Source organism: Eulemur rufifrons, chromosome 19, assembly GCF_041146395.1.
Source record: "Eulemur rufifrons isolate Redbay chromosome 19, OSU_ERuf_1, whole genome shotgun sequence".
NCBI classification, from domain to species: domain Eukaryota; kingdom Metazoa; phylum Chordata; class Mammalia; order Primates; family Lemuridae; genus Eulemur; species Eulemur rufifrons.
In genome coordinates this window covers 53,227,408-53,253,172 of record NC_091001.1, presented here as the reverse complement: position 1 = coordinate 53,253,172, position 25,765 = coordinate 53,227,408, and the positions used below count along the sequence as shown (strand labels likewise).

The window sequence follows — 25,765 nt, the reverse complement described above, 5'->3', positions numbered from 1 at the left end:
TCGCGGTACCTCTCCACGGGCCTTAGGGCTCCGGCGAGTCAGCTCTGGGTCCCCGCCCGCAGGGTAACGCGGTTGTCATGGACACGGCACCTGCGCCCTACGGCGTGCCCCTTCGCCGCCGTCCCCTCCCCCAACCTGCGGCGCAGAGCCGGCCGCGCCTCCCTCGCTCCGCCCCGCCCCGCCCTTTCGGGCGCTCCCCAGGCCGCGCGCACCCGCGCCCCGCCGTGCCTTTCCCAGCCCCGTGGAGCCGCGGGGGCCACGGGGGCGCGCGAGCGAGCGAGCGGCCGCGCATGCGCACTGTCCGCCTCCCCTAGCGGCGATCCGGGCCGCTGCCGCTCGCGCTTGGGCAGGACGCGGGGCGGGCGGGGGGAGGGGGGAGCGGCTTCGCTTCCAGCCCCGAGTGAGGCGGAGACCCGGGCGGGCGGGCAGAGCAGGCGGCACCGCACCTCGGCCAGAGCGGCTGCAGCAGCTGCTGCCCTTGTACTCGCCGCCGCCGCTCCAGTCCCTTCTGTGATTACCACTCCAGCTGCTGCGAACCGACAAGAAAGAGGAGGAGGCGAGAAACTCCCACCGACCCACAGAGGTGAGTCCCGGGCAGAGCATCCTCCATCCTTGCTTGCCTCCCTCCCTCCCTGCCTCCCTCCCATCCTCTCCATCCTCCCCTCCCTCCCCGCTCCCCAACCCTCCCGCCTTCATCCTTCCCAACATCCCTCTCTCCTCTCCCCTCCTTTCTCCCTTCCAGCCTTTCTTTCATCCCTTTCTTCCTCTCTCCCAGCCCCACTTCCTTCCCACCCTTTCTTTCTTCCCTGTCTTCCTTTCAGCCACTCGCCCTAGAGCGCAGCTCTGCATCCCTTTCCTCTTGTCTCCATCTCTTTTACCCCCCTTTCTTCACCCCTTCTCCGGTGGGAGGGTGGGAGCATCCCTTGCCTGCTACAACTGTCCGGATTCAGGGGTTTCCACAAAATTGGGCGCATATACTGAGAGACACACTCTTGCACAGCGGATGCCCTGCGGGTCCGTAAATTATTAGGATGAAGGGTCAAGTTGTATAGAGTACTGGGCACTGGAAGGAGAAGGGGATCGAAGAAGAATCTATGGATTTGTGCTGTATTAGAGTGGGGGTGGGGAGGGTTGTCACTTAGACATGTTGCCAACAGTCCCCCACACCCCTCTTCAGCAGTTTCTTTTTTCTCCCGGGAATTACATATCCCCAGTGTGTGTCTCACTAATTTAAAATCCAGCTTTCTCTGCTTTGATTGTCTCCATGAGAAACCACAACGAAAGAGAAGAGAGGATGGGAACAAGAGAGAAAGAGGGGAGGGGAAGAGGAAGGGTGGTGGCAGAGGAAGCTTGTATTCTTTTCCTCTAGGCCTCTGTGGATTGACATTTTCAAACCACCCGCCTAATATTTGGCTTGGAATTGAACCCATGTGTCCTTGGTCCTGTCACTACCTACTTCAAAGGCAGAAACTCTCTAAACTTTAATGCTTGTGCACCACAGCGTTATTTATGGAATGTTTTGCTCAGCGTACAAAACACCAACGAAGAATGGTTTGAGAAAATAGGAAGCAAAAGGGTGGAAGAGATGCACTTTTGTTCATCATGGGTTAACTTCTGAGCAGGGTAATGGTTAGACAGTTTTTGGAAAAATGCGGTTATACTCCACAAGCTTGTAAATATACCATTTAGATAGCATCCACTGTGTTTTAGCCTTTAACAGATACCCGTACTCCTTCTTATCCGTTTTATAGGAATCCTGAAGGTGTTTAAAGAGAAACATACTATGTGATTCTGTTTGTGGTTTACATCAATGGAAAAGTTGAATTAGCTTCAGAACCACTGTTAATAATTGAAAATTTTAGCAGGTTTTGCATCACTTATTTTCACAAAATGCTGTAATTTACCTTGCTCTCTTTAGCTTACATTCTAACCCATTATATTGTACATATTAATGATAATTTGGCAGTTCTCCTTTTTACAAGCATTGCTGCTGAAAAGTTTATTTATACATGGCGGGACAGCCATGGTTCAGAATGTTTAGTATATTTATCATCTCAGAAGGGTCCAATAGTGTAAGTATAAATCAAAAATGGCTATTTTGAAGCCTATATTTTATCCTATTTATATTCTCCTTAAAAAAAAAAAAAAACAGAACAAACACCCAAAAACCTTAATATCTTTAGAATAGCTGTGTTTTGTGTTTAAAGAGTGTCGGGGGGAGGGACCAAAATTATTGGCTTATTCATTGAAGTTGCCAGCAAGAAACTATGCTGTGGAGCAAATTATTGATTTTTTTCTTTCATTTAAATTATGTGACAGTAGTGCAATATGCACTTTTGCATTTTATGGGAATGTAAAGTAGGAGTTGAGATGAAGCGAATTGCCTTCCTAAGTGATTGAGTGCTGATTTGATGAAGAGCTGAGACAGTTAATCATCTGAGCCAGTGTTGGGGAAGTGTGTAATATTAGGAATGATGGACCTCCCTCCCCCAACTCCCTATGGTAGGAATGCAATTCCATTAATGGCTTGGCTGACTCTTTGGCCATGTGGCAGAAGCTTGAACTATCAGTGTTACCAACATCCTGATGCAGAATTATGGTCAACCCACTGTGTATCTGAATGGTTACATTACTTAATAATGAACTTGTAGATGGGGGTGTTTTTTATTGTTGTTTTATTCTATCCATAGAATGCTATGAAGCTAGTGAAAGACTTTCATGTTAATTACATATGAGCATAATAAGTTAGTTTTATCTTGATTTCTTTCAAATGACTTTCCCCATACCAATACCTCTGCTATTCTTTGTGAGGCTTCACAGTTGTGCGTGTGGAGAAGAGGCAGCCCCTCAGTCAGTTGTGCTCTTTCTTTATTGCAGTTTTTCTGCAAAGAGTGATGTGGGTGTATGCCCCAGTTTTTAATACTGTGCTTACTATGAAAAGACAGGTACCTTTTATTTGTTTCCTTTGTTTGTAAACATTTGTCCACATAATGGAATCAAAATATACAAAGTTATTAAAGAATTAGAACATAAAGTAATATTTTGTTTACTGCAAAATTTTAAGAGAGACTTTAGTAAATCTAATAAAATATGAATTTTATAAAAGGAAAGAGTGTCTTAAAAAAGCAGCTTGCCACCCTGACCATATCTAGTTTACAGATAAAGGCTGACTTCCACTGAAAAATCTAATTTCTAGAGGCATCTGCCTTTGGTTGACTGGGACTTTAAGAATGCGTGATTCAAATAAAGAGTCAATAGAACATTTCATGGACCCTTGTGGGAAATATTCTGGATATAGTCTCTGTATGTCCTCCCACAGAGCTCTTAACACTTGCCTAACTCTATGCTAAGTCCTATGAGGTATTCCAAAGAAGTAGAAAAAAGTAAAAGACATTCTCTTTGACCTCAGCTTACAGTCTAATGGAGGAGAACAGGCATTTGCATGAGGTCATATTTCACGGTGGCAAAGAACAAGATCTTTAGAGAGAGGTTTAGATGTGAGTGCAGGCTCTACTGCTTAGGAGCGGTTGTGCGCTTGTGTACTATTTAAGTCTGTTTCCTCATCTATAAAGTGGGAATTGTAATAGACTCTGATTCATGGGTTTGCTTTAAAGGTTAAATGTGTTTAGCAAAGTACTTGGTACAAACCAAACATGTATTAAGTAAACATTATTATAATTAAGAGAAATGGTTTAAAAACATTCCAAGGTAGTATGTGATTATGGTACTAGCAAGATGAAAGAGCAAGTAAATACTAGAGGAATTCTGAAGAAGACAGATGTTTGTGTGACCGGGAAAATAATGATATTCAGTAGAAGCACTGGAGCTTGGACAGAGACTCCTGGGAAGGATTTCGTGCAGGGTGGGCACCACAGCTGGAACAAAAGCAGAGAAAGAGGAAAAAGCATAGTGTTTGGGGGAACATCAGGGAGACTATTTACTGGAATACTTGGCATACAGGTGAGTGTATTAAAAGGTATTAAACATACACTCAGAGTAATTATACTATCACTTACTATCACTGGAGTAAACCAACTTGTTTTAGTGTGGGACCCATTTTATTACAGAAGGCCCAGCTATCCAGGGAGCTTGTTTTAGTTCTTTGTCACACCTAAAGCCCCATCCCAAGACACAGAATTGAAGCTGTGTGTGACAGTGAGGACCCAGAGTATTCTTTTTAGTCTTTTCTTTAAACTTCAAGGCAGAGGGAAATCTTGACCTTTGCTGAACAACAAAGATTTAATATTATGATTATTACAATTCTCCCTTGTTTTGCCTTACTTAGTGAATATTCTAGGACTATATCATGGAGTATAATAACAAATATTATTTTATTTTGACATAGATGAAGCCAGTACTTGTTAGGGTAATTGTATTTCTAGGGGCTTTTTTTGTTTGTTTGTTTTCACTTTATTGTAGACTTTTCCTAATTACTAAAGTCCCTTTTTATTGCTGTCCAAGATTGTTAATAATTTCAAATGGATTATGATCTTTCAGATTTCTGTGAGACTAACACATGTTGAGGACAGAGGGCTTGTCTGGGAACTTTCATTGAGCAAGTTAAATATCTGCTCGGTGTGGGGTGACAACTGTTCATTGGCTACATCTGTTGGAATACCTTTGTTTTTAGTTGAGATTTATAAACTATTCTGAAAAATTTATCCATGAAATAAATATTCAACAGTTTTTATTGTGCTCATGCTTAATCCATTTCAATAGAAACAATTTCATTACTTGCTCCCAAATTGTAAATTTTTTCTCATTTTTTTTTGTAGTTCTAATAATATATAAATTTGGTCTGATGCATATTATCTTAAGATATATTCATCATTAACATGGATATATTTCCAAAAGCTACCATGATCACAGACTAAAGTATTTTTATTTTGTATTTCGAGATCTTTCTCAATTGATATTTTAAAGATTCATCAGGTCTAAATAAAACATTTCCAGATGTATTACTCCTAGTCAGTTTTATATTAAAGTACCAGAGATTTTTGACAAATTTTACTTTTAGACATTTTTATTTTCCTCCTAAGTGAATTTTTGCCTCAGAGCTGAATTCTAATTCAACCACAGATATGCATTCTATACCTCTTTGAAACTATTATCTGTAGCACATTATAAAGGCCACAAAGTGATAGTCTGACTTTAAAGAGCTTAATTTTCAGGGCTTTAGTATTGAAAAGGATTTTATTATTCTTTTTATTTAAAAGCCGTATCTGTGTACACAACTATTAGATCATTATGTTTAGGTGTTAGGACAACATGCATTTAACAGAAGTGAGAAAAGCAGGTGTGTTTCCCATGAGTTAGGGTGGTGACCAAACAGGGAGGTGGAGTCAGGATGAAACAGAGTGAATTAATTTTATCTTCTGAGCTGGAGAATTTATAACTATTTGTTCAATTCCCTAGGGGTTTTCTGTGTTTTTGCTGTCATGCTAATACAATCCATGTTCTAGTTGTTTTAAAATAAGTTTTATATATAAATTTTGATGATTAATGTTTAAAACCAGATCATGGGTGAAGAAAACTAATATAAAATCATATGTCAATTTTTCAGCATTTTGCAATTTTTCAATATCTGGCTATTTTGTTTTCTTGGTTGTTTTGGGGAGCCAAGTAATATGTTTATGTGACAGATTGAGATGGAGATACAAATCAAACAATATCCTAAGTTGTTCAGTGTTCCTACATTAAATGAGTAGACATGCTACAGGGGTCGGGATAAAATAAAAAATTTAGTTTTATATGATCTCAAGGGCTGCTGAGCCATAATAGAAAATAAATAAGAAGCTTCTCAGATGTTTATGTTTTGTAAATTGGGTTTATGTTGTTCATTGTGTATCTGCAGTAAATCCAAGATCTTTGTTTTTTTTAATGGTCCCTTGATGTTTTAGAACTAAAGCCATGAACACTTGATGTGCTATGTCAATTTGTTCTCCCACAAGCCACCCAGACACCACAGTGACTCCAGAAATCACTAAAGGATCTGATGCTCCCATTTTTTAATTGTTAGGATTTGGTGAAAATTCAGTCATTCAAGTTTATCTTAAATTTATAAGGCCTGAAGCAGTTGTTAAATATCATTAATCTGTCTTGTAGTAAGGAAGTAGAAATGCCCCTTAACCACTTCAGAAAGAGCTAACTGTCTTCATCTGTTTCTTGGAAAGGGTATGTTACAATTCATAAGAGTGTACTACTTCATTTTCTTTCTTAAGGCATTGATAACTGCCAAAGTAAGTTTACAAAGTATGTTTTCTTTTCCCTAGTGTGCATAACTGGGATAAAGAAGTATTATTTACAGAACTCAAATTTATTGGGGAAAAATAAATCTATATTTAAATTCATCTCTCTACCTCACTTACACTTTCCATGTATTTTTTTTTTATCATACTGCCTAGCATGACTTCATTCAACAGCTATTTTTTTAAAATACCTGCCCTGTGTAGAGCACTGGGCTAGAGACTGTGATTTTATAAGCCCACTAAACAAGGACAACTGGATTCTTCCTTCAGGTTTTCAACCAACTGATTAATTAGCTATATGACTAGACAAGCCTCAAACTCTCAAAGCCTCATTTACTTTATCTGTATTTTAAGTGACCTGACTAGAAGATATATATATACATATATATATATAGCTATAAAATTCTATAATTCTACATGTGAGTTTCCCTTAAAATTTCAATGCATAATGATTTATTTTTCACTGTGTCACATTTGTTTTTTTCTTTTGAAACATAAACTGCTGCTACACTAGAAAAAACTTTACCTTCAGTGGCATATGCTTTCCCTTTCCCAATAAAATTGCAAATTTAGCTTCCCAGAGTCTCTGGGCAGAGGGAGAACTAATGAAGATGCCTTTTCTTACTCTCCATCCTTTCCTCACTTTGTTTTGAAAGTCCTTCCTGCATTGAAGGTATCAGTCAGTTGCTGCCTCCATTTAGGGACCAGCCCAGTGTGTGATTGGCTTGTTCCAGTCATGCTAATGTCTGTGAAAGGCTATATGGCATTTACGAATTTAGAATGAAGTAATGTTAAGAAGTTATATATACTTTAAGGTTAATATTTCTGCCTCAGGCATAGCAAAGCCTTGCTTATCCCCTAAATCCTATTTCACAGGACTGTGTCATCACCAGCCTTCCTACCAATGAAGGTCCAAATTCCTATTAAAAATTTTTTAATCAAATTTTGAGGTATGTCTTATATCAAATAAAATGCACCCATTTTAAGCAGTTTGTTGTGTATTGACAAATATATCTGTGTAATCACCACTGGAATCAAATATTTCCATTACTCTAAAAACTTCCCTTGTGACTGATCTGCTTTCTACCTCTGTACATTAGTTTGTCCTGGTCTAGAAATGGACACAGGCTTGAATCACAGAATATATACTCCTTTTTGCTTTCCTCCTTGAGCTAATGTTTTTGAGATTTGTCTATGAGTTTGCGTATATAAACTTCTAGAAGAACCCACAGGAGAAAATCTTTGCAATTTTGGATTAGGTAGGTAAAGGTTACTTAGGATCCAAAAAGCACTAATCAAAAAAGAAAAGATACATTTGACTTTATGAAAATTAAAAAATAAAAACGTTTTCTCTTTAAAAGACACAAGATTTGCTAGATCTATGTATTTCTATCTCTGTATTTTTGACAAAGGACTTTGTCTACAGTTTATGTAGAACTTTTGCAACTCCATAGGACAGACAATCTAAGGATGTCAGCTGATGTTGGTCCAGTCTATGGTCCTCTGCTCTGCCAGCTGAGCTATCGAAGGGTGTGCAAGACAGACAATCTAACAAAAAATGAACAAAATATGTGAAGAGGTATTTCACACAAGAAGATATACAGATTTTCAATGAGCATATGAAGAGATGTTTAATCCTATTATTCACCAAAATTATGAAACATAAAAAGCACAATGTGTTACCCCTATACAAACACTAGAGTGGCTAAATTATAAGGACTGACAATACCCAGTTTTGGAGAGGATGTGAAGCAACTGTGATACTCCTACATTGTTGGTGGGAATGTAATACTCTGGCAAACAGTTTGACAGTTTCTGTTAATGTTAAAAATACTCTTACCATACAATCCAGAAATTCCACTCCCAGGTGAAATGAAAAGATATGTACAAAGGCTTGTATGTGAAAATTAATAACAGCTTTACTCATGATAGCTTCAAACTAAAAGCAACCCAAATATCTGTCAAATTCCCATTTTAAAATTATTCCTTTGAAACAAAACAAAGCTGCTGATATATATGTGTATATATTTAGAGATGCGCTGTTTAAAATTAATATATGTAACCTGGCAGCAGGGGAAAGGGAATGCATTGGAAAAGATTTCTAAAAGTGACAAGGTATCCAGGGGATGGTGGCTCCAGTGTTAGATCTGAGCTTCACTTCCACTCTCTGTCCCCTGGGCTCTGTCCCCTCTGTGTGTTGATCTCGTCCTCAGCCACTAGGATGATGGCTTCTTTAGTTCCTAGCATACCGTCATGCAGCAGCAGTGTCTCTTCTTGCAAAATGAGGAAATTTTTGCCAAAAGCTCTCCTGCAGACTTCTCTCTTATCTCACTGGCCAGCACTGGATCACATGTCCTTCCCCAATACAGTCAAGAGCAAGGGGAATGGGAATGCCATGAATGATAAGCTTAGAGTGACTCAGGATTCACATGCTGGGGCTGGGTTTGGGGTCAGCTGTCACTGAAGCCCATGGCTGGGACGAGGAAGTCAGGGGATAGTTAAGTAGAATGACAGTTCTGTTAATAGCAAGAAAGGGGGAAATGAATGTTGGGTAAGCAAGCAGTAGTGTTTGTTACAGTTTCATTCAGAGGTCTGCCATGATGTTCTCAGTCTTGTGGGAAGGAGGGTCAAGCAAAAAGTATATTGTAGTTATACCTTTTTATTGTGTGCAAAAACAGGAGACAGAGCGTATGCTCTAGGAAAGAGGAACGGAGAAATTTAGATCCTAGCCCACAACATGAACTGAAGGGGGAGTGAGTCTACATCCCAGGGAACAATTTAAAGTGGGCAAGCATACAAATAGTGACAAGCAGAGCCAAGCACATTGGGGCTCATGGAGTTGGGACAGGAGGCAAAAGTCAGTGCTGGCAGTAGTCTGGGATCCAGGCAGGCAAATTCGATTGCAGTTTGCCCATCTGTGAAATCAGGACCTCAGGCAAGAAGATTTTAATGTTTTGCTTGTTAAGGCAGAAGCCAAAACCGTAATTATTATCCACTTTTTTTTTTTATAAAAGATGTCTCAACCACTCTAGATTCTGTGTCAAGAATAGGAGCTACACCTTATTTTTTTCTATTATTCTTCTTTTTCAGTCCTAGACCCATGATAGCTCCTTCATAAATGCTTGTTGATTGAATTAAATATCTGAACTCATTCTATCTTTGGACAAATCCTACAGATTTCTGGTCAAATATAACAGCCATCAAATGCTTTCTCACAAGTTATGAAAACCACTGTTTTGAGGGGCACAGCCCTAGATCCACATATGAATAAGATACAACACCTGATCTTGTAAGCTGACAGTCTAGTAGGGAGTATGAAATGAGAACTGAACAGTTTAATACCAGACAGATTATGATAGAGTATGTAGTACAGTGTGATACTGACTCCACAGTGGCATGGGTCAAAAATCCAGACAGACGCAGAATCAGAAATTTTGCTCTACCAGTGAATGGGAGTCTGAGTATGGAGGAGGGGGTGACCTTGTATTAGTATTTTTTAAATCAGTCCTGCCTTGGTCTGGGAACTGGGACAGGGCTGAACCAACAGGGAGATGGGTTCAGTGAGCACAGGAGTGGGAGAGATAGAGAAATCATATTCAAGAGAACTAAAGCTGATTTGCTGATAACTGCTTGGTAGGCAGCTGAAAAGTGAGACTGGAGTGAAGGGGAGAGGCTGGGAGTAGAGAAATACTTTGGCACTATCTATACAGAACTATCTAAGAATCCAATAACAGAAGATACATTGTTTCAAAAAGAACATGTTTTGTCTTTTCACTTACAGTAATAGATGCCCTTTGTCGAACATCTAGAAAATAACAAGAAAAATATTCTGGAAAATAAAAATCACTGTAGTCCAACTATTGAGTGAACATTTGATGAATTTGTAGTTCCTTTAATCCCTATGAATATATCAGAGTGTATCATAGAGTGAAGTTTTTTTAAGCAGAGCTGAGATCAAAGGTATATGTAATTTTGTATCCTATTTTTTAACTAAATATATATAAGCATTTTATGGGATAATAAAAATTCTTTCTCCACATTAGTTTCTGTGTAACATTACATCTATTAGAATTTAAGTTTCCAGTTTTTGGCTACCTACCGAGATAAAATGTCTGGGTTGATCTGTCTTTAAATATGGTCTGTGTCATGAATAGAAGATTAATCTTGAGGGCTCCAGGAAAGTGACTCAAAAAATAGGTGGCCAAGGTCTTTGTAACCATATATATTTACGCGTGTGTATACATATTTACATATATATATTTACTTAAATGGTAATATGATGTTCTATACCTCATTTTCACTTTATGTATAGTTTAGACATATCACCATGCTAATACATGAAGATATATACCATTATTTTTTAATAATGCTTATTTTATAATGTGGTTGTATCATGGTTTATTTAATCATTATGTTTTCATGAATATTCAGTTTGTTTGTGCTATTTTACTATTTCAAGAAATGCTGTGATGAACATCCTATACAAGTTTCTTGTCCACATGTACTAATGTATTTTTTTAAAGGGCAGATAATTGTAATTGTTGGGTCATGAGGTATGAACATTTTAGATTTTAATAGTTAATGTCAAATTGCTCTTTCAAATGGTAGTACCAATTTGAATTCTACCAGCAGATATGAAAGTGTGTATTTCCTTACCCCTTTGACAATACATGATAATTTTTAGATTATAAAAGTTAACCAATAAATAGGTAAGAAAGATATCTCTTTTTTATATGAATTTGTTTCCCTGATTTCTAGGGAGGTTGATTATATTTTCTTTTTTTTTTTGGCCTTTTGTGTGTGTGTGTCCTTCAGTATCATAAGTAGCTTTTTTTATAAAAGTTATTTCTTATTTCGCTTTAAGTTTAGGATTATCTTCTATGTAGTTTTTATTACTGTTGTAAAAGAGATTTTTTTCTTTTTCATTTTTTCTAATAAGTCATTGCTGATGTAGAAATTATTTCTTTTGATTTCTTGATTTGGTTTGATTTGCAGTTGCCTTGTTTAAATACCTTATTGGTTCAAAACATTTGTCCTTATGTTTTTCTTATCAATTAGTATGGCCTTTTTATATGTTAAGATAGCAGTTCATAGTTCCTATTTACGTGTAGGTCTTATTTACATGAAAATGATAAAATATGATGCTCATATTTTTTCTTTTAGTTTCTTCTAATTTTAAATTAAATTTTTTTTTCTTCTAATTTAGATTTAGTGTGAATGAGACACTTTCCAGATCTGAAATACACTGTCCATATTGTGGTCCAGACACAACTTTTTTGTTTTTAAAATTATTCTCAATATCTGTATCTTCCACAGTAACCCAAATATATTATTTATACCAATGTCAGTATATTTGTGAACCTTTCTCTTTGGAGTAAGCCCAGTGCATATGTAGATTTCATATACTTACTTCCAGATATTTACTTGGCACTTTTATAGACCTTTTGAATATTTCATGATGTTTTTTTTATATTCCAGTCAAAGGCATGGATTATGTTTCTTCTAGATCTTGGACTGAGTTGAGTGAACAATGATATGGTGGTGGTAAAATGTTTGATTATAATACTTATGATATTAAACTTTTTATCTAAATGACTTTATTTTTTGAATATCTGATACTTTACATATTTTGTCATCATTTGCATATTGAAGCCATTTTGCTATATGACATCTGTATTCAGCATCCAGCATTGTTTTTTAGAAATGTATAAGTATAATATTAACACAATAACCAGTTCAGCACTACCAAGAGGGGCAAAGGACACGAACAGGAACTTCTCAAAAGACGACAGACTAATGGCCAACAAACATGAAAAACTGCTCAACATCTCTAATCATTAGGGAAATACAAATCAAAATCACAATAAGATATCATTTAACTCCAGTGAAATTGGCTTTTATTAAAAAGTCCCAAAACAATAAATGTTGGTGTGGATGCAGAGAGATAGGAAAAGTCATACACTGTTAGTGTGACTGAATATTAGTACAACCTCTATGGAAAGTAATATGTACACACCTCAAAGAACTAAAAGTAGAACTACCATTTGATCCAGTAATCCCACTACTGGGCATTTACCCAAAAGAAAAAAAGACATTCTATAGTAAAGACATCTGCACTTGAATAGCACCACAATTCACAATTGCAAAGATGTGGAAACAACCCAAGTGTCCATCAATTTATCAATTTATGGGTGGATTAATAAAATGTCATGTATGTATACTATGGAGTACTACTCAGCCATAAAAAATGGTAGACTAATACCTGTTGTATTATCCTGGATGGAGCTGGAGCCCATTCTCCTAAGTAAAGTATCACAAGAATGGAAAAATAAGCACCACATTTACTCACCGTTAAATTGGTACTAATTGATCAACATTTAATGTGCATATATGGAAGTAACGATCATCGGGTGTTAGGTAGGGGGAAGTGGGGAGGAGAGGATGAGTAAATTCACATCTAATGTGTGCAGTGTGCACTGTCTGGGGGATGGACATGCTTGTAGCTCTGACCCGAGTGCGGCAAAGGCAGTATATGTAACCAAAATGTTTGTACCCCTGTAATATTCTGACATTTTTTTTAAAAAGTCTAAGAAATGAAATAGAAAATAGGTGTTGTGAAATAAAAAAATAAATAAAGCAAACAGCTGATACTAAAAAAAAGAAGCTTTTGGAGTCTCCAGTTCCTGCCCAGAATTTTATTTTTTGACACTAAAAACTTCTTGTTCAAACTTGAGGGGAAGCTTAACTTCATAATATTACTTCCATGTTATTTTATCGTGAAAAATAGTTATTTTGAAAGAAAACCTTTCACTGCTTATGTAGATAGAGAAAATGTGGTAATTGCATTGAATTGTAATTATTCCTCTGGTCTAGGCTTTATGCATACATATCAGTATTGATTTATCATTAATGAACTCATCACCTTAAAATCCTGCAATCCACACTAATATAGTTTAAATAAATATATAATTTATATTGTCAAAAATAGTCATTTTTCTTTGTAGAATATTGAGTGTGGATGTGAAATTGGTAGCACATGGCAAGTCATGGTTCATAGAATTGCAAGATATTTTTATTAATGCTGAATCGCTAAATCTAGTTTAAAAATGTAGTTAACTGTCTTTTCTTAAAGGATTATACCAATAAGGATGAATTGGAATAATACTAATATAAGTTTGAATAAAACTATCAATTAGTAGCATATAGCTGTTTTTTGTTCTAGTTTGCTTGCAAAATTTGAGATATATTTTTTCATCTTATAAAATTTTCTTGATGCCTAACTGCTTGGAAAGATAATTTTATTTGCTGTTGCTGTTATGAATAGCTGACCTCTTAAATCCAGGTGTATTACATTTTATTGTTGCTCATTGCTCATTTTATCTTACAATGGCAAAATTGTTCTTAACTAAGATAAGTTAATGCTATATAAAATAAATACTCTTTTTCAGTATGTATTTAAAATATTTTACATAAAAATACTAAGTAAGTGGCATTATAAAATGTTTCATCAGGTAGAATGCTAACATTGGATATATTATATTATATTTCATTATAATTATAAAACAATTTATACTGTTACTATTTTGCCTTTCACTCAAGAAAGTGCAAATATTTAGTAATGTAAAAACATCAAGGACTTTGTATATTGAAAACTACAAAATATCATTGAAAGAATTTAAACAAGACCTAAATAAATGGAAAGATATTGGTGTTCACAGATAGGAAGACTTAATTGATCTACAGATTCAATGTTATTGCTATCAACATCCCAGCTGCCATTTTTCTGTAGAAATTGACATGTTCATTTTAAAATTTATATGTAAAGTAAAAATGGTGAAAAACAATTTTAAAAAAGAAAAACAAAATTGGAAGACTCACACTTCTCAATTTCAGAACTTACTGCAAAACTATAGTAATCAAGACTACTGGTACTGGCATAAATGCAGACATATACATCTGTGGAATAGAACTGAGCATTCAGAAATAAACCCATACATTTATGGTCAATTGATTTTTCAACAAGAGTGACATGACAATTTAACAGGGGAAAGCATAATCTGTTTTTATCAAATGGTGCTGGGACAACTGAATGTTTACATAAAAAGCATCAATTTGGACCACTAACTTAGCCCGTATGCAAAAGTTAATAATAGACCCCAAAATGCATCATAGTGCTAAACGTAAGAGGTAGCCATAAAACTCTTAGAGGAAAACATAGGTGTAAATCTTAGTGAACTTAGATTGGGCAGTTGTTTCTTGGATTAGGCAGTGGTTTTGACATCCAAAGTACAAGCAGCAAAAGAAAAAAAAAAATAAGTAAATTGGACTTCATTAAAATTAAAAACTTATGTGCATCAAAGGACACCATCAAGAGAGTGGAAAGACAACCCACAGAATGGGAGAAAATATTTACAAATCATATAAATAAAAGTCTAGTCTCCAAAATATACAAAGAACTATTACAACTTAATAATAAAAAGCATACCTAAATAAAAAATGGGCAAAAGACTTGAATAGACATTTCCCCAAAGAACTTATACAAATGGCAATTAAGCACATGAAAGATGCTCAGTATCATTAATTATTAAGTTAATACTGATCAAAACCACAATGAAATACCAATTTACACTCCCTAGACTAGTTCTGATAAAAAAGAAATGTCAATAACAAGTGTTGATGAGGAATGTGGAGAAATTGGAATCCTCAGACATTGCTGGTGGAATGTAAAATGGTGCAGCCACATGGGAAAACAGTTTGATAGCTGCTCCAGAAGTTAAATATAAAATTACCTTATGACCCTACAGTTCCACAGTTCAGTATATATTGAAGAAAAATGCAAACATGTAGCTGCACTAAACCTTGTTAATTTATATTCACAGCAACGTTATTTATTGTAGCCAAAAAGTGGAAAACATTGATGTCTATGAATTGAAGAATGAATAAACAAAATATGTTATATCTATAAAATGGGATAATATTCAGCATAAATAGAAAAAAGTATTGATACATATGAAAACATAGATAATCTTATAAACATATTAAATGAAAGAAGCCAGATACAAAACATCTCATATGATTCAATTTATATAAAATATTCAGAATAGGCAAACATATATAGACAGAAAATAGACTAGTGGTTGTCAGGGGCTCGGGAAGGGAGGAATTGGTAATGAAAGCTAGTAAGGATGAATTTTCTTTTTGAGATAATGCAAGTTCTGCAATTAAATAATTGTGATCGTTGCACATACTGTTTGTGCATATGCTATAAAACATCCACTGAATTATATACTTTAATATGGTGAATATTAGGGCATATAAATTAGATCTCAAAAATGTAAGGCAGACAAACCAAATAATTATTTGTGGTTTTATTTGTTTTTCCATTTGGAAAGTACAAATTACTCCTTGTCATAATTTTGAATCATATATTTTTTCATGAGAAATGAACTTAAAGCTAATATTGATTGTGGAGTAGAATTATACTGTGTTCATATGATGACAAAAGGAATATTTCACTTTGAAAATGGTATTCATTTATTATGCTCACATTTAGCCATAATATAGCTGAAAAGGCATTTTTCAATTGCCTTTCTTAGGTGAGATACTGTATTTGGGATACTACAATGAGTGAGACATGGTTTCTACCCATAGGACATCTAATGGTATATAGTGGGAAAAATTGACCCATAGACAAATAACTAAAGAATGTGACATGAAGTAGAGCTATATCTGAAATTACAGATAGCAGTGAAGAAGAAATGTTTAAAGTAAAACAGAATTACGGGGGTATAAACGTTTTGGTTACGTAAATTGCTTTTGTACCATTTGAGTCGAAGTTATAAGTGTGCCCATCCCCCAGATAGTGTGCATTGTACATGTTAGGTATGAATTTGCCCATCCCTTCTGCCCCCCTCCCATCTGCTTGATTTCTGATGAATATTATTTCCATATGTGCACATAAGTGGTGATCTATTGGTACCAATTTAATGGTGAGTATGTGTGGTGTTTTCCATTCTTGCAATACTTCACTTAGAAGAATGATTTCTAGCTCCAACCAGGATGATACAAGAGGTATTAGTTTGCCATTTTTCATGACTGAGTAGTACTCCATGGTTTACATACACCACATTTTATTAATCCACTTATGTATTGATGGGCACTTGGGTTGTTTCCACATCTTTGCAATTGTGAGTTGTGCTGCTATAAACATTTTAGTGCAGGTGTCTTTTTTTCCTTTGGGAAAGGAAAGGAAACTCACTACTTTTCCCAGTAGTGAGATTGCTGGATCAAATAGTAGTTTTACTCTTAGTTCTTTGAGATATCTCCATACTGCTTTCCATAGTACCCCTGTAATATTCTGAAATTAAAAAAAATAATAAAAAAAAAGAAAAGAAAAGAAATGCAGGCAGGTCAGACCAAAGCCATCACAAGGGGTTTGGATTTTACCTCCATGGTCCTGGGACACCACTGAGAATTCTAAGAAGGGACTGATAGACCAACTTTGTGAGTTTGGAAGATCTTTCCAAACCAGAGATACTTAGAAGAAACGTCAGGAAGTCTGTGATGAGGCTGTGGGCTGGGCGAGAGGTGATGCTGGCTTGGACCAGGGCGGTTGGCCATGGGGACAGAGAGAAGGTAAAATACAAGTCATATGGAGGGTAGAATTGATTAGTGGTTAATGGGATGTGGTGTCAGAAGTGGATCTTGGAGTGCTTGCTGGTGCCATCTGATGAGACAGGGAACTCCAAGAGGGGTGCTGGGTCTACATCAGGGAAGACAATGCATTCAGGTCACTTCATTTATACCTGGGACCTTCCTAAGTCATCTAACACAGCAGTTAGGAGCTCTGGGACTGGTGCTTGCAACCTGAGTTCCAGTCCTCTCTGCCTCTTGCCAACTGGACAAGTCTGTGTGGGTCCCCTAATCCTGCTGAGTCTGTTTCCTTATCTGTAAATTGGGGACAATTGCTCCCCTACGTGGAGGTTGATGTGGATATTAAACTGATGCTTGGATGTGTCTGCTGTTGGATGTGTAGCAAGTGCTCAGTAAATCTTTATAATCCAAATTACAACTGGGGATAATCATGCTGTACACTTAGGATTTGTGTACTTTTCTGCATACACAGTACATCAACAAAGCGTTGGAAACAAAATAAACAGAAAAATTGGCTGTAGGTAACGAGATAAAGTAAAACAGAATTAGAAAAGGTCAAGAAGATTCACATTTGAATGGGAACTTGAAGAACATGTAGAAGTTTTTCATAAGGACAGATTAGGAAATAGCATTCCAGGTTGAGGAGAATATGTGAAGGTAGGAATGTCACTGTAAATTTAGGGACCAACAAATAATGCAGTTCCAGAGAGGTTAGAGGAGAGATGATGCATGAGGAGGTGGGAGCACTAATTATTTAAAAGTGAGAGGAATTAGGAACCATCTGAATGTGGGAGATTCAGGACAAAGGCAAAGATAAGGGTTCCTCTGAGTTTTATCACTTGTCCTCTTAGTGCGAAACATAGTTTGGGAGTAAGCTGGTGTTTAGTCTTGATAATGTTAAATTTGAAGAGCTTACAGGATTTCCACATGTAGGTCTTCAGTAGACATTTGTGAATAAGGTCTGGACTTCTGAGTCGTTGGTATTCAAATTAGAAATTTTGGAGCAAAGATGGTGGGGATAGTTATAACCATGGAAGTAGATGAAGTGTCCTATGGGTTGCATAAATCATTATGAGAAGTACGGGGTCTGTGTCCTCAGGAATACCAACACTGAAGGGATAAACAATGACAAACATTTGACGGCAAAGAAAGAGAGGAATCACATTAGAATATTTACTACTGAAGTCAAGGAAATCAGCACGGTGAAAAAAAAAACAAAACAAAAACTAAAACTGAAAAATAGACGAAACCTTGGAAGGGAGAGAAATGTTACTCTTGCTTCAAGCTCTTGGCTTGGATTTTTATCCAGAACATACAGAGGCAAAGAAAGGCAGATTGTAAGATCAAATCTTGCATCATTTCATTTCTTCCATCCATGAAGTCTCCGGTTTATGGCAGCCAACATGAGAAAGGAAGGGCAAGAAATGACACAAGCGGATGATAAAGGCAGAAGCCAGGAGGCTCTTCTCTGGCCTAGGATTGTAGCTCATCAGTAGCTCTGGGATTGTAGCAGTCATGCAGCCTGGGATCAGGAGCCCCTGGAGCTCAGCTGGGGATAAAAACAGACACTGGGAAGTGGCTAGGTCAGCAGCCAAACAATGACCCCACTAGACAAATTCATGGTCTGCTTAGGAAGCTTCCTGTGGTGGGAGGTTAGGTTTGGTGTCTCTCCATCCTGATTGCTAATATTTAAAGCCAGCAGAATTTTCCTTCTAGCTACATTCTTCATCTTACTACATTAATCGATTATTGATGTGGGTAACATTTTTAAAAATGAAGCTTGCTAAACTAAACTGTAACTCCTATGTGTTTAGTGGTTGGTGCAAAATACGTTTGCAGTACAAGAGAGAAAAACAAAGTATCTCTTGTTAACAGTGTGCCTCACATCTCCCACAAAAACAAAGGTATTTTACTAATACTGTCACACAGCTAGGAGAAATAGTTTATCAAGAAAGAGGAAACATTATCTCCTTACTGATAAAGCGTTTCTAGGTTTCACACTGTTGGTCTGTGCACAGTCTGAGTTGTGAGGAGTGGGGAAGGGGAAGGCAAGTGCCAGATTGGTGGATGATTTGCCTCCACTTCTCCTCAGGTGAGAAGAGTTTCCCTAAGTTTCCAGTGTTTCCAGAGGGGAAACATGATCACCAGATGTTGTTCAGAGATCAAGGAGGTTAAAGACTAAAGAGAGGCAACTGTATTTGTTGAGTAAGGTGTAGATTCTATCTGATCTTTGCCAGGGTAGCTTCAGTCAAGTGTTCAGCTCGGAAATCTAATAGGATTGAACTGAGGAGTCACTGAGAAGAGAGAAATGAGAAGTTGTATGTTTCCAAAGTTGTTTGGCAGACTTGGATGCTAATGGGCAAGGGAGGTAGAGGTATTAATATAAAGGTAAGGTTTAGTTTAGTTTGCATTGTTTTAAATGGAGCAATTTGAGCATGGGAAAACATCCAGGGTAGGAGAGTTCATTGGTGAATTAGTTTCCTAGGGAGTTAGAAAGAAATGGGCTTTAAAATTTTACCACTTTTCAAAACTTTATATATTCTTTCTTACCTTATTGCAAAACCCAAATTAGACAAAATTTGATGGAGGAAAGGAAAGAAGATGTTAGTTATGCTTCGCATTGTATAACAGATGGACTGCTAAAATCCACTTTTGCAATTATAAACACATTTTGTAAATTATAACCACTAGGGAAGTTATGATTTAAAGAAATCCTTTTGTAAGGGAACTGCTGTCACTTGTTTTTATTTATTAGTAAATAGATATGTTCATATATCTTGCTTTAGGAGAATAAATGACTTACACATATTCCTTGATTCATTCTTTCATTTTTGTCATGCACAACAAATCAATTTATAGCATTAAATGTGAGACAGGTTAAGTTCTTAAATCTTACTTTAAATAAAAACATTGAAAACATGGGGAGCTTGTCCTCAGACATGAACCATAGACTTGGTTACCAAACTCTGAAAATAATCAAATGCTATGGTTTTGCATTTTTATACCTAGTAATTAGGAAATTAAATGATATTTCCATAGCAACAGAAACAGTCTCCTTGCATACTTATTTTATGCTTGCAATAATACATAGCAGGGTGTCTAGGAACATTAGCATGAGGTCCAAAATAAGCAAGGTTAGTAAGCATTGGCACATGAGCAGGCACACAAAGGCTTTATTGGATTTGTAAAGCTAACATGAGTTGCTAAAATAATATTTGTAAATATTTTAAAAATTAACCCTTCAAATGAATAATGTTATTGAGAAGGCCGAAATCCCAGTTTTCCTGAAATCTCTCCCAAACACTGGTTTTGGTAAATAACTTCTCCAGTCTCAAGAATTCTACTATCATGTCATGGCATGTTTGAAGATGCTGAATTGGCCAGTTTCTGTTCTACTTTTTTTGAAACAGACAGGGTTAATGGATAAATTAATGTTGCCTTCTCGGTCTACTTGATCTCAGAAAATAAAATTATAGGGATGGACTCAATCTCTAGAAAGTAATTCTGTCCTAGTCATTAAAGGAGTGACTTCACAAAATGCTTGAATAAGCTTTTTGGAGTCTTCTGACCCCATTGAATTTAGGAGGGTGAGAGGGAGTATTCACTTGTCATATTTCCTTCTAGCCTATGTCCCAAATGTATATTATGATTGTGCTATTTTGCAATAGTACTATCATGATAGAATTAAAATTTAAAGATGATTATGGGTAGATTCATTGAAAGTACTTCAATACTTTTAAAATTTCCTTCCTGTCTACATTCCTCTGGTTAACTAATTGATTTTTCTTTCACCATCATTGACTGTTCTTGACATATGAACTTTCTAAACTCCTTTTTCTTGCTGGTTTCTGATGACATATTTTTGAACCATCCCAAAGCTTCCAAGCTGCTGCTTAATACTGTACTGCCCTTTTGTCACAGAATTTAATCTGCTCTCTCTGTCTCTGTCTCAGTCTCTCTCTGTTCCTGAATGTTGTTTCTCCAATGCTATATCCTCTAATCTTGATGCACCTGCACCAGATTAATTTTTCATAGTGCTAATCTTTCTTGCTGAAAAACAAATTGTTACGCTTCTGTGGCCACCAAATTAACTCTAAGTGCATTAGCCTATCACTCAAGGCTCCTATGTTCCAAATCAAGCTCATATTCCAAAAATGATATGCTCATGCTCCTCTAAGGGAACCCTCTGCCCTGACAAGTATGAAGTATTACTCTCAAAGTATACCCCTTCTCTCTTTCATGGGCCTTTTGTACTCACGTTCAGCTGCCTACCTGGGAGACCTTCTACATGTCCTTTAAGTCCATCTAGTGTGCAAACTCCCTCCTTCATAAATCTGTATCTGATCCCTTAAAATGATTCTATTTCACTCGCCTCCTAACTTCTATATCCTTTTATCTGTACCTCATTTACGTTGTACCCTGTCTTAGAGTTACTGCTGTATTTATCATCCTCCACTACACAACTTATACTCTTGACTGTGAATGTCTTTAAAGCAGGGCTAAGCTTTATTCATCTAACCATACCTTACAATATATATCAAAATTTAGCATATGGTCAGTAAATATAGGAATAATTCAGTGAACTTATTCAGTTTAAATATATTAACTCTTTTAAGACATGAGTGAATAGTAGTTTATAGAAATTTTAGTGTGTTTGCAAATACCAATTTTTCAATTTCCAAAAGTGTACGAAGAAAATTATTTATTTGAGAATTAGGAAAAAACACACTAACTTCCCAGGAGTTATTGTGTTGCATACTCTTACTTAATTTTCTAAGTCTTACATAGTTTTCTAAGAACACAAGGTTGCATTTTATCAGTGAGAGTGTATTAAAGAATACAAAATTTTGTAATTATGCTATAGATTATGAGAGACAGAAGTGGCCCCTAAACTGATAGAGATCTTACTAACTGCATATGTTTTTAATGCATTTGGAGATCTGGAGAAGCACATTGAATGTGTCTTCTGTGAAGTCTTAGTCTTAAGCAATGCTTCATCAAAGCAAGTACTGTACACAAGTAAATTTGGGAAATTACTTTTTTATTCTTCTAAAATGGTGTCTGAGAGTTTCTGTCATTAAGTAAACAAACAGCCCCAAATCAAACAACTAAACACAGTTAAAATGCATTTAAATATCGTACATCCAGATATTCTATATTCATTTGGCCAAAAAAAAAAAAAAAAACCCTTTACAGATCTTCTCTCCCCTGCCCAACCTTGCTGGAATAACAGCTGGCATCCTGTAGAATACACCAGAGGAAATACTGATCTGAAGCCTTTATAAAGCTTTTTGCTAATCATACCACAAATATTATATAGAAGGAAATTTTTCTAAAAGGAGAAATTTTCTCTCTCTTGTCACCATTGTAGCATATACTGTTTGTATTTCTGTTTCTTTTCAGGCTTATTCATGATCATTTTCAGCATGGTTGTAACCATAGAATGCAGGTGGTTTTGTGTTATTTTTAAAATTCATAGTTTTCAATTGTTATCTACATTTTATAATTATTTAATGTCTACATATTTCATTACATTTTTAAACATTTAGTTTATTTCTGACTTTTATTTGCAAACAATTTAGAAATGAACACTTTTGGACACATTACTTTCTATTAAAAAAATGAGAGTAAAACTCCTAAGAGTATAGATACCAATTGGAAGATTCTAGTGATTATGGCCATGTTGTTTGCTATAGCTCTAGGATCACTTTATATGGCTTCCTGTAGTATTTAATTACATCCGGTTCCTCCACTGTCATACTAGCAATAGGTAATCTTTTAAAATTTAATTGATATGAAATGGAAACTTATGAATGGGCATTATTTTTCCTATAAGCCTCAGAGAGCTGATGTAGATGAAAATTAGTTTACTATAAAAAATGATTCATGGATAACTTTTGTGATTCTTAACCAATTGCCATTATGACAGATGTATTTGTGCTAGTACTGATAGTGTTTTTTATCCTTAACTACTTGTTTTCATTTTTGATATTGTGCTTATTTTCTTCAATTTCTCAAATACAATATTGTTCATGACTTTGTGATAACTTCAAATGTGTTTTATATTGCTATCCATTTATGTCATTATTGGCTTACCTTTTAAAGATATCAAGTTTTGGAGAATTTCTTTTCATTTCTGAATTTTTCTGTTATCTCATTGTATAAAATTAACTGATAAAAATTGTGAAAAAATCCTGCAAAACAACCTAGAAAGAGACATACCTGACTATTTAATTTGCTGTTGAGTAGGGAAGGCCTTTCCAAGCATAAAAAAGAAGAAATTTAAAAATAAAAAATAGATAGATTATGTATGACATAATTTTTTTAAGTAGTAAAGAAAAGGGGGGGGCAAAATAAAGAGAAAATATTCATGCAAAAATTTTAAAACATATGACATGGACAAAGTTTTAATATGTTTAATAGTTAATGAGCTCTTACAACTCAATCAGTAAAAAGTTCCAAATAATTCTTTCAGAAAAATGGATAAACTCTTTTTTAATGAATATATCTTGCTTTTATAATCAGGAAAAAATACATTTAGAAATTGTGATAAATAGAACATAAAGCAGCATCTTTCAAATTTGTGCTTTTGTAAAGGATTTATTCTTAGATTTGTTGTTACTATCTCATTGGATATGTCATTACATAATCATATATATTTAAATAAATGATAATTTATTATCAGATATTAATATAGATGCTCACAGAATTTCACTTTCCAGAGACAGATTAAATATGAAGGGGGAGAAAAATCAAGGTGCTGAGACTATATTCCCAGAAAGAATTAAAGATAGTGATAGTGAGCTAGTTAAGATTTTAATTTTGTTTCTTTCAGGCTCCTTTGTGGTTGCACATTGTCAGCTATGTTGAAGAGTTGAAAAATATGCCAGCCCAATTATCATGATTAGACTTGCCTTGCCATAAAATGTCACTAATGTTAGTAGAATGTTTCTAAGGGATACATAACTGAATAGCTCTCAAGTTCTTTCCTGATTTAGGCAAGTATAAGGTTAACTAGATGGTACCTAGTTTTCTAGAAGGGATGCAATGTGGACAGATAATTTTCAGAGGGGTCACACCTGGGATGACTGGCCCAATGTAATAGGGCTCTGAGTGGGATCTGTTGAAAGAGGAAGAAAAGTTGCCAAAAACTCAGAGAGACACAAAGAGAAAACTGCCTGGATTGACGTTGCCAGCCTCACTTTCCTGAGCAGCTAGGTTTTTAGTAGTTTAATTTGTCAAGAGTTGAGTAATATAATTAGTCAGGTGAGGGCATAATCCCTGTTTTGTTGATGTTGATTACATATTCATCCCTGTTAAGGTGCAAATTCTGTGGTTTATCACTACCCAGATGGGTAGGAAAAGTATAGGCAGATCCAGTCTAATTCTCCAGTAGACCATCCTAGCTAGTGTATAGCCTCATAGTGAAATGGCAGGTAGATCCAAAGAGATTCAGGTATTCCTGATACTATTAATAGTAGTACCATTTTAAAATTGTGAAATTGTGACTTAAATATTTTTGACTAATAATATTGTTCAATGTGGATAAGAGTTATCACAAAGTTTTCTAAGGTTTCCTACATTAACAGATACATGTAAGTATCTCTAACAAAGATGTGTGTGTGTGTGTGTGTGTGTGTGTGTGTGTGCCTGTGGAGAGTGCCTGCATGTGTGCATTTGCTTTCAGCTTATCCCCTGCCGCCCTTCTCACATCTCCCTGTGGATTCTGATGGTACTTACACCTGTGTCTCTTGGTCTTCTGTTTGCCTTTTGTTCTTCACCTGGGGTTCTCATGTTGCTCTCTTCACTTGTCACTGTTGGCTGAATTGGCTATTCTCTCCTGCAGTGTCTCTGCCCTTTTTAATCAGCATATGAAGGCCTTAAACGCCCCCCCCCCCAAAGAATTTCTGCTGGTGAATTAAGAAAATGACTCCTTAACCAAGTGATGGGAGCTGCCTAATCCACCAATCTGCCTTATTATGTAATGACCACCATTTCTAGAAATTCACAAGCCCTTGCTCTCATAAGCCTGCTTTGCCTCTCAATACTTCCCGCTGGACTTCTGCTCTCCTGGGATTTTGCCATCTCTTCTGCTCTGCTTGTGCTCTCTTCCTGCCTTCCTGTCCCTTCGTGCTCTTTCCCATGCCCTTGCATCACATTTAATCATTTTATCCTCGTGCTCTGACGGTGCCAGTCTATGTTTGGGGTGTTTTTTTCTTACATTTTCCAATCATAGTGAGAGGTATCATGTATCTGACCTTAGGAAAACCCAGATCTAGGAGAGGATTGGCTTCCTGGCAGGGCAACTAAGGTGTTTTTCCCTTAGGAACAAAATCAGCTTTGGTAATAAGTTTTCATTCTTGCTTAAATTCAAGGGTTCGTGTAGCAGCAAAAACTATTTGCTGCCCACACCACATGAAAGTAGAACGTGGGAACCATCAGAACCACTTTTACTTTTAGACCATAAATACTCACCATGTTGGTTACATTACATCCTAGAAGAACATTATAATTTTGTTCAGCATACATTTATTGAATTACTCACTATGCCTCTCTTTTTTTCTCAAGAGGAAGTTATGCATACAATTTACTGCAATACCAGTAGCCCCTCAGGAACCATGGCTTTGGATAATAGGGTTTTATAATTTATACACTAAATTTAAAATTGAGGATTATTTTATATATGCATGGATTAGTTCAGTTTGCTTCAATAAGAGAATATAGAATTATTATTGATTCTCCTTTTTGGAAGGAAATTGGTGATCATGTTCATGGCAAGAGAGAGAAAGTAAACTCTGCTTGCTCAATAGACAGATATAAGACCAGGGTCACAAAAATATGCTTTAAAACACTACGATAGTTGT

At 36.2% G+C, this 25,765-nt stretch overlaps 1 protein-coding gene across 3 annotated transcripts in view; it reads left to right on the top strand.

Moving 5' to 3' along the window:
- The first annotated feature begins 427 nt into the window (after nt 1-427).
- Nucleotides 428-25,765, top strand: part of CTNNA2 (catenin alpha 2) — a 1,068,594-nt gene continuing 1,043,256 nt past the window's right edge. For all 3 annotated transcript variants that reach the window (XM_069493843.1, XM_069493842.1, XM_069493839.1), the window contains exon 1: nt 428-583. The gene's annotated coding sequence lies outside the window, so the exon portion shown is untranslated. The remainder of the gene's footprint in view (nt 584-25,765) is intronic.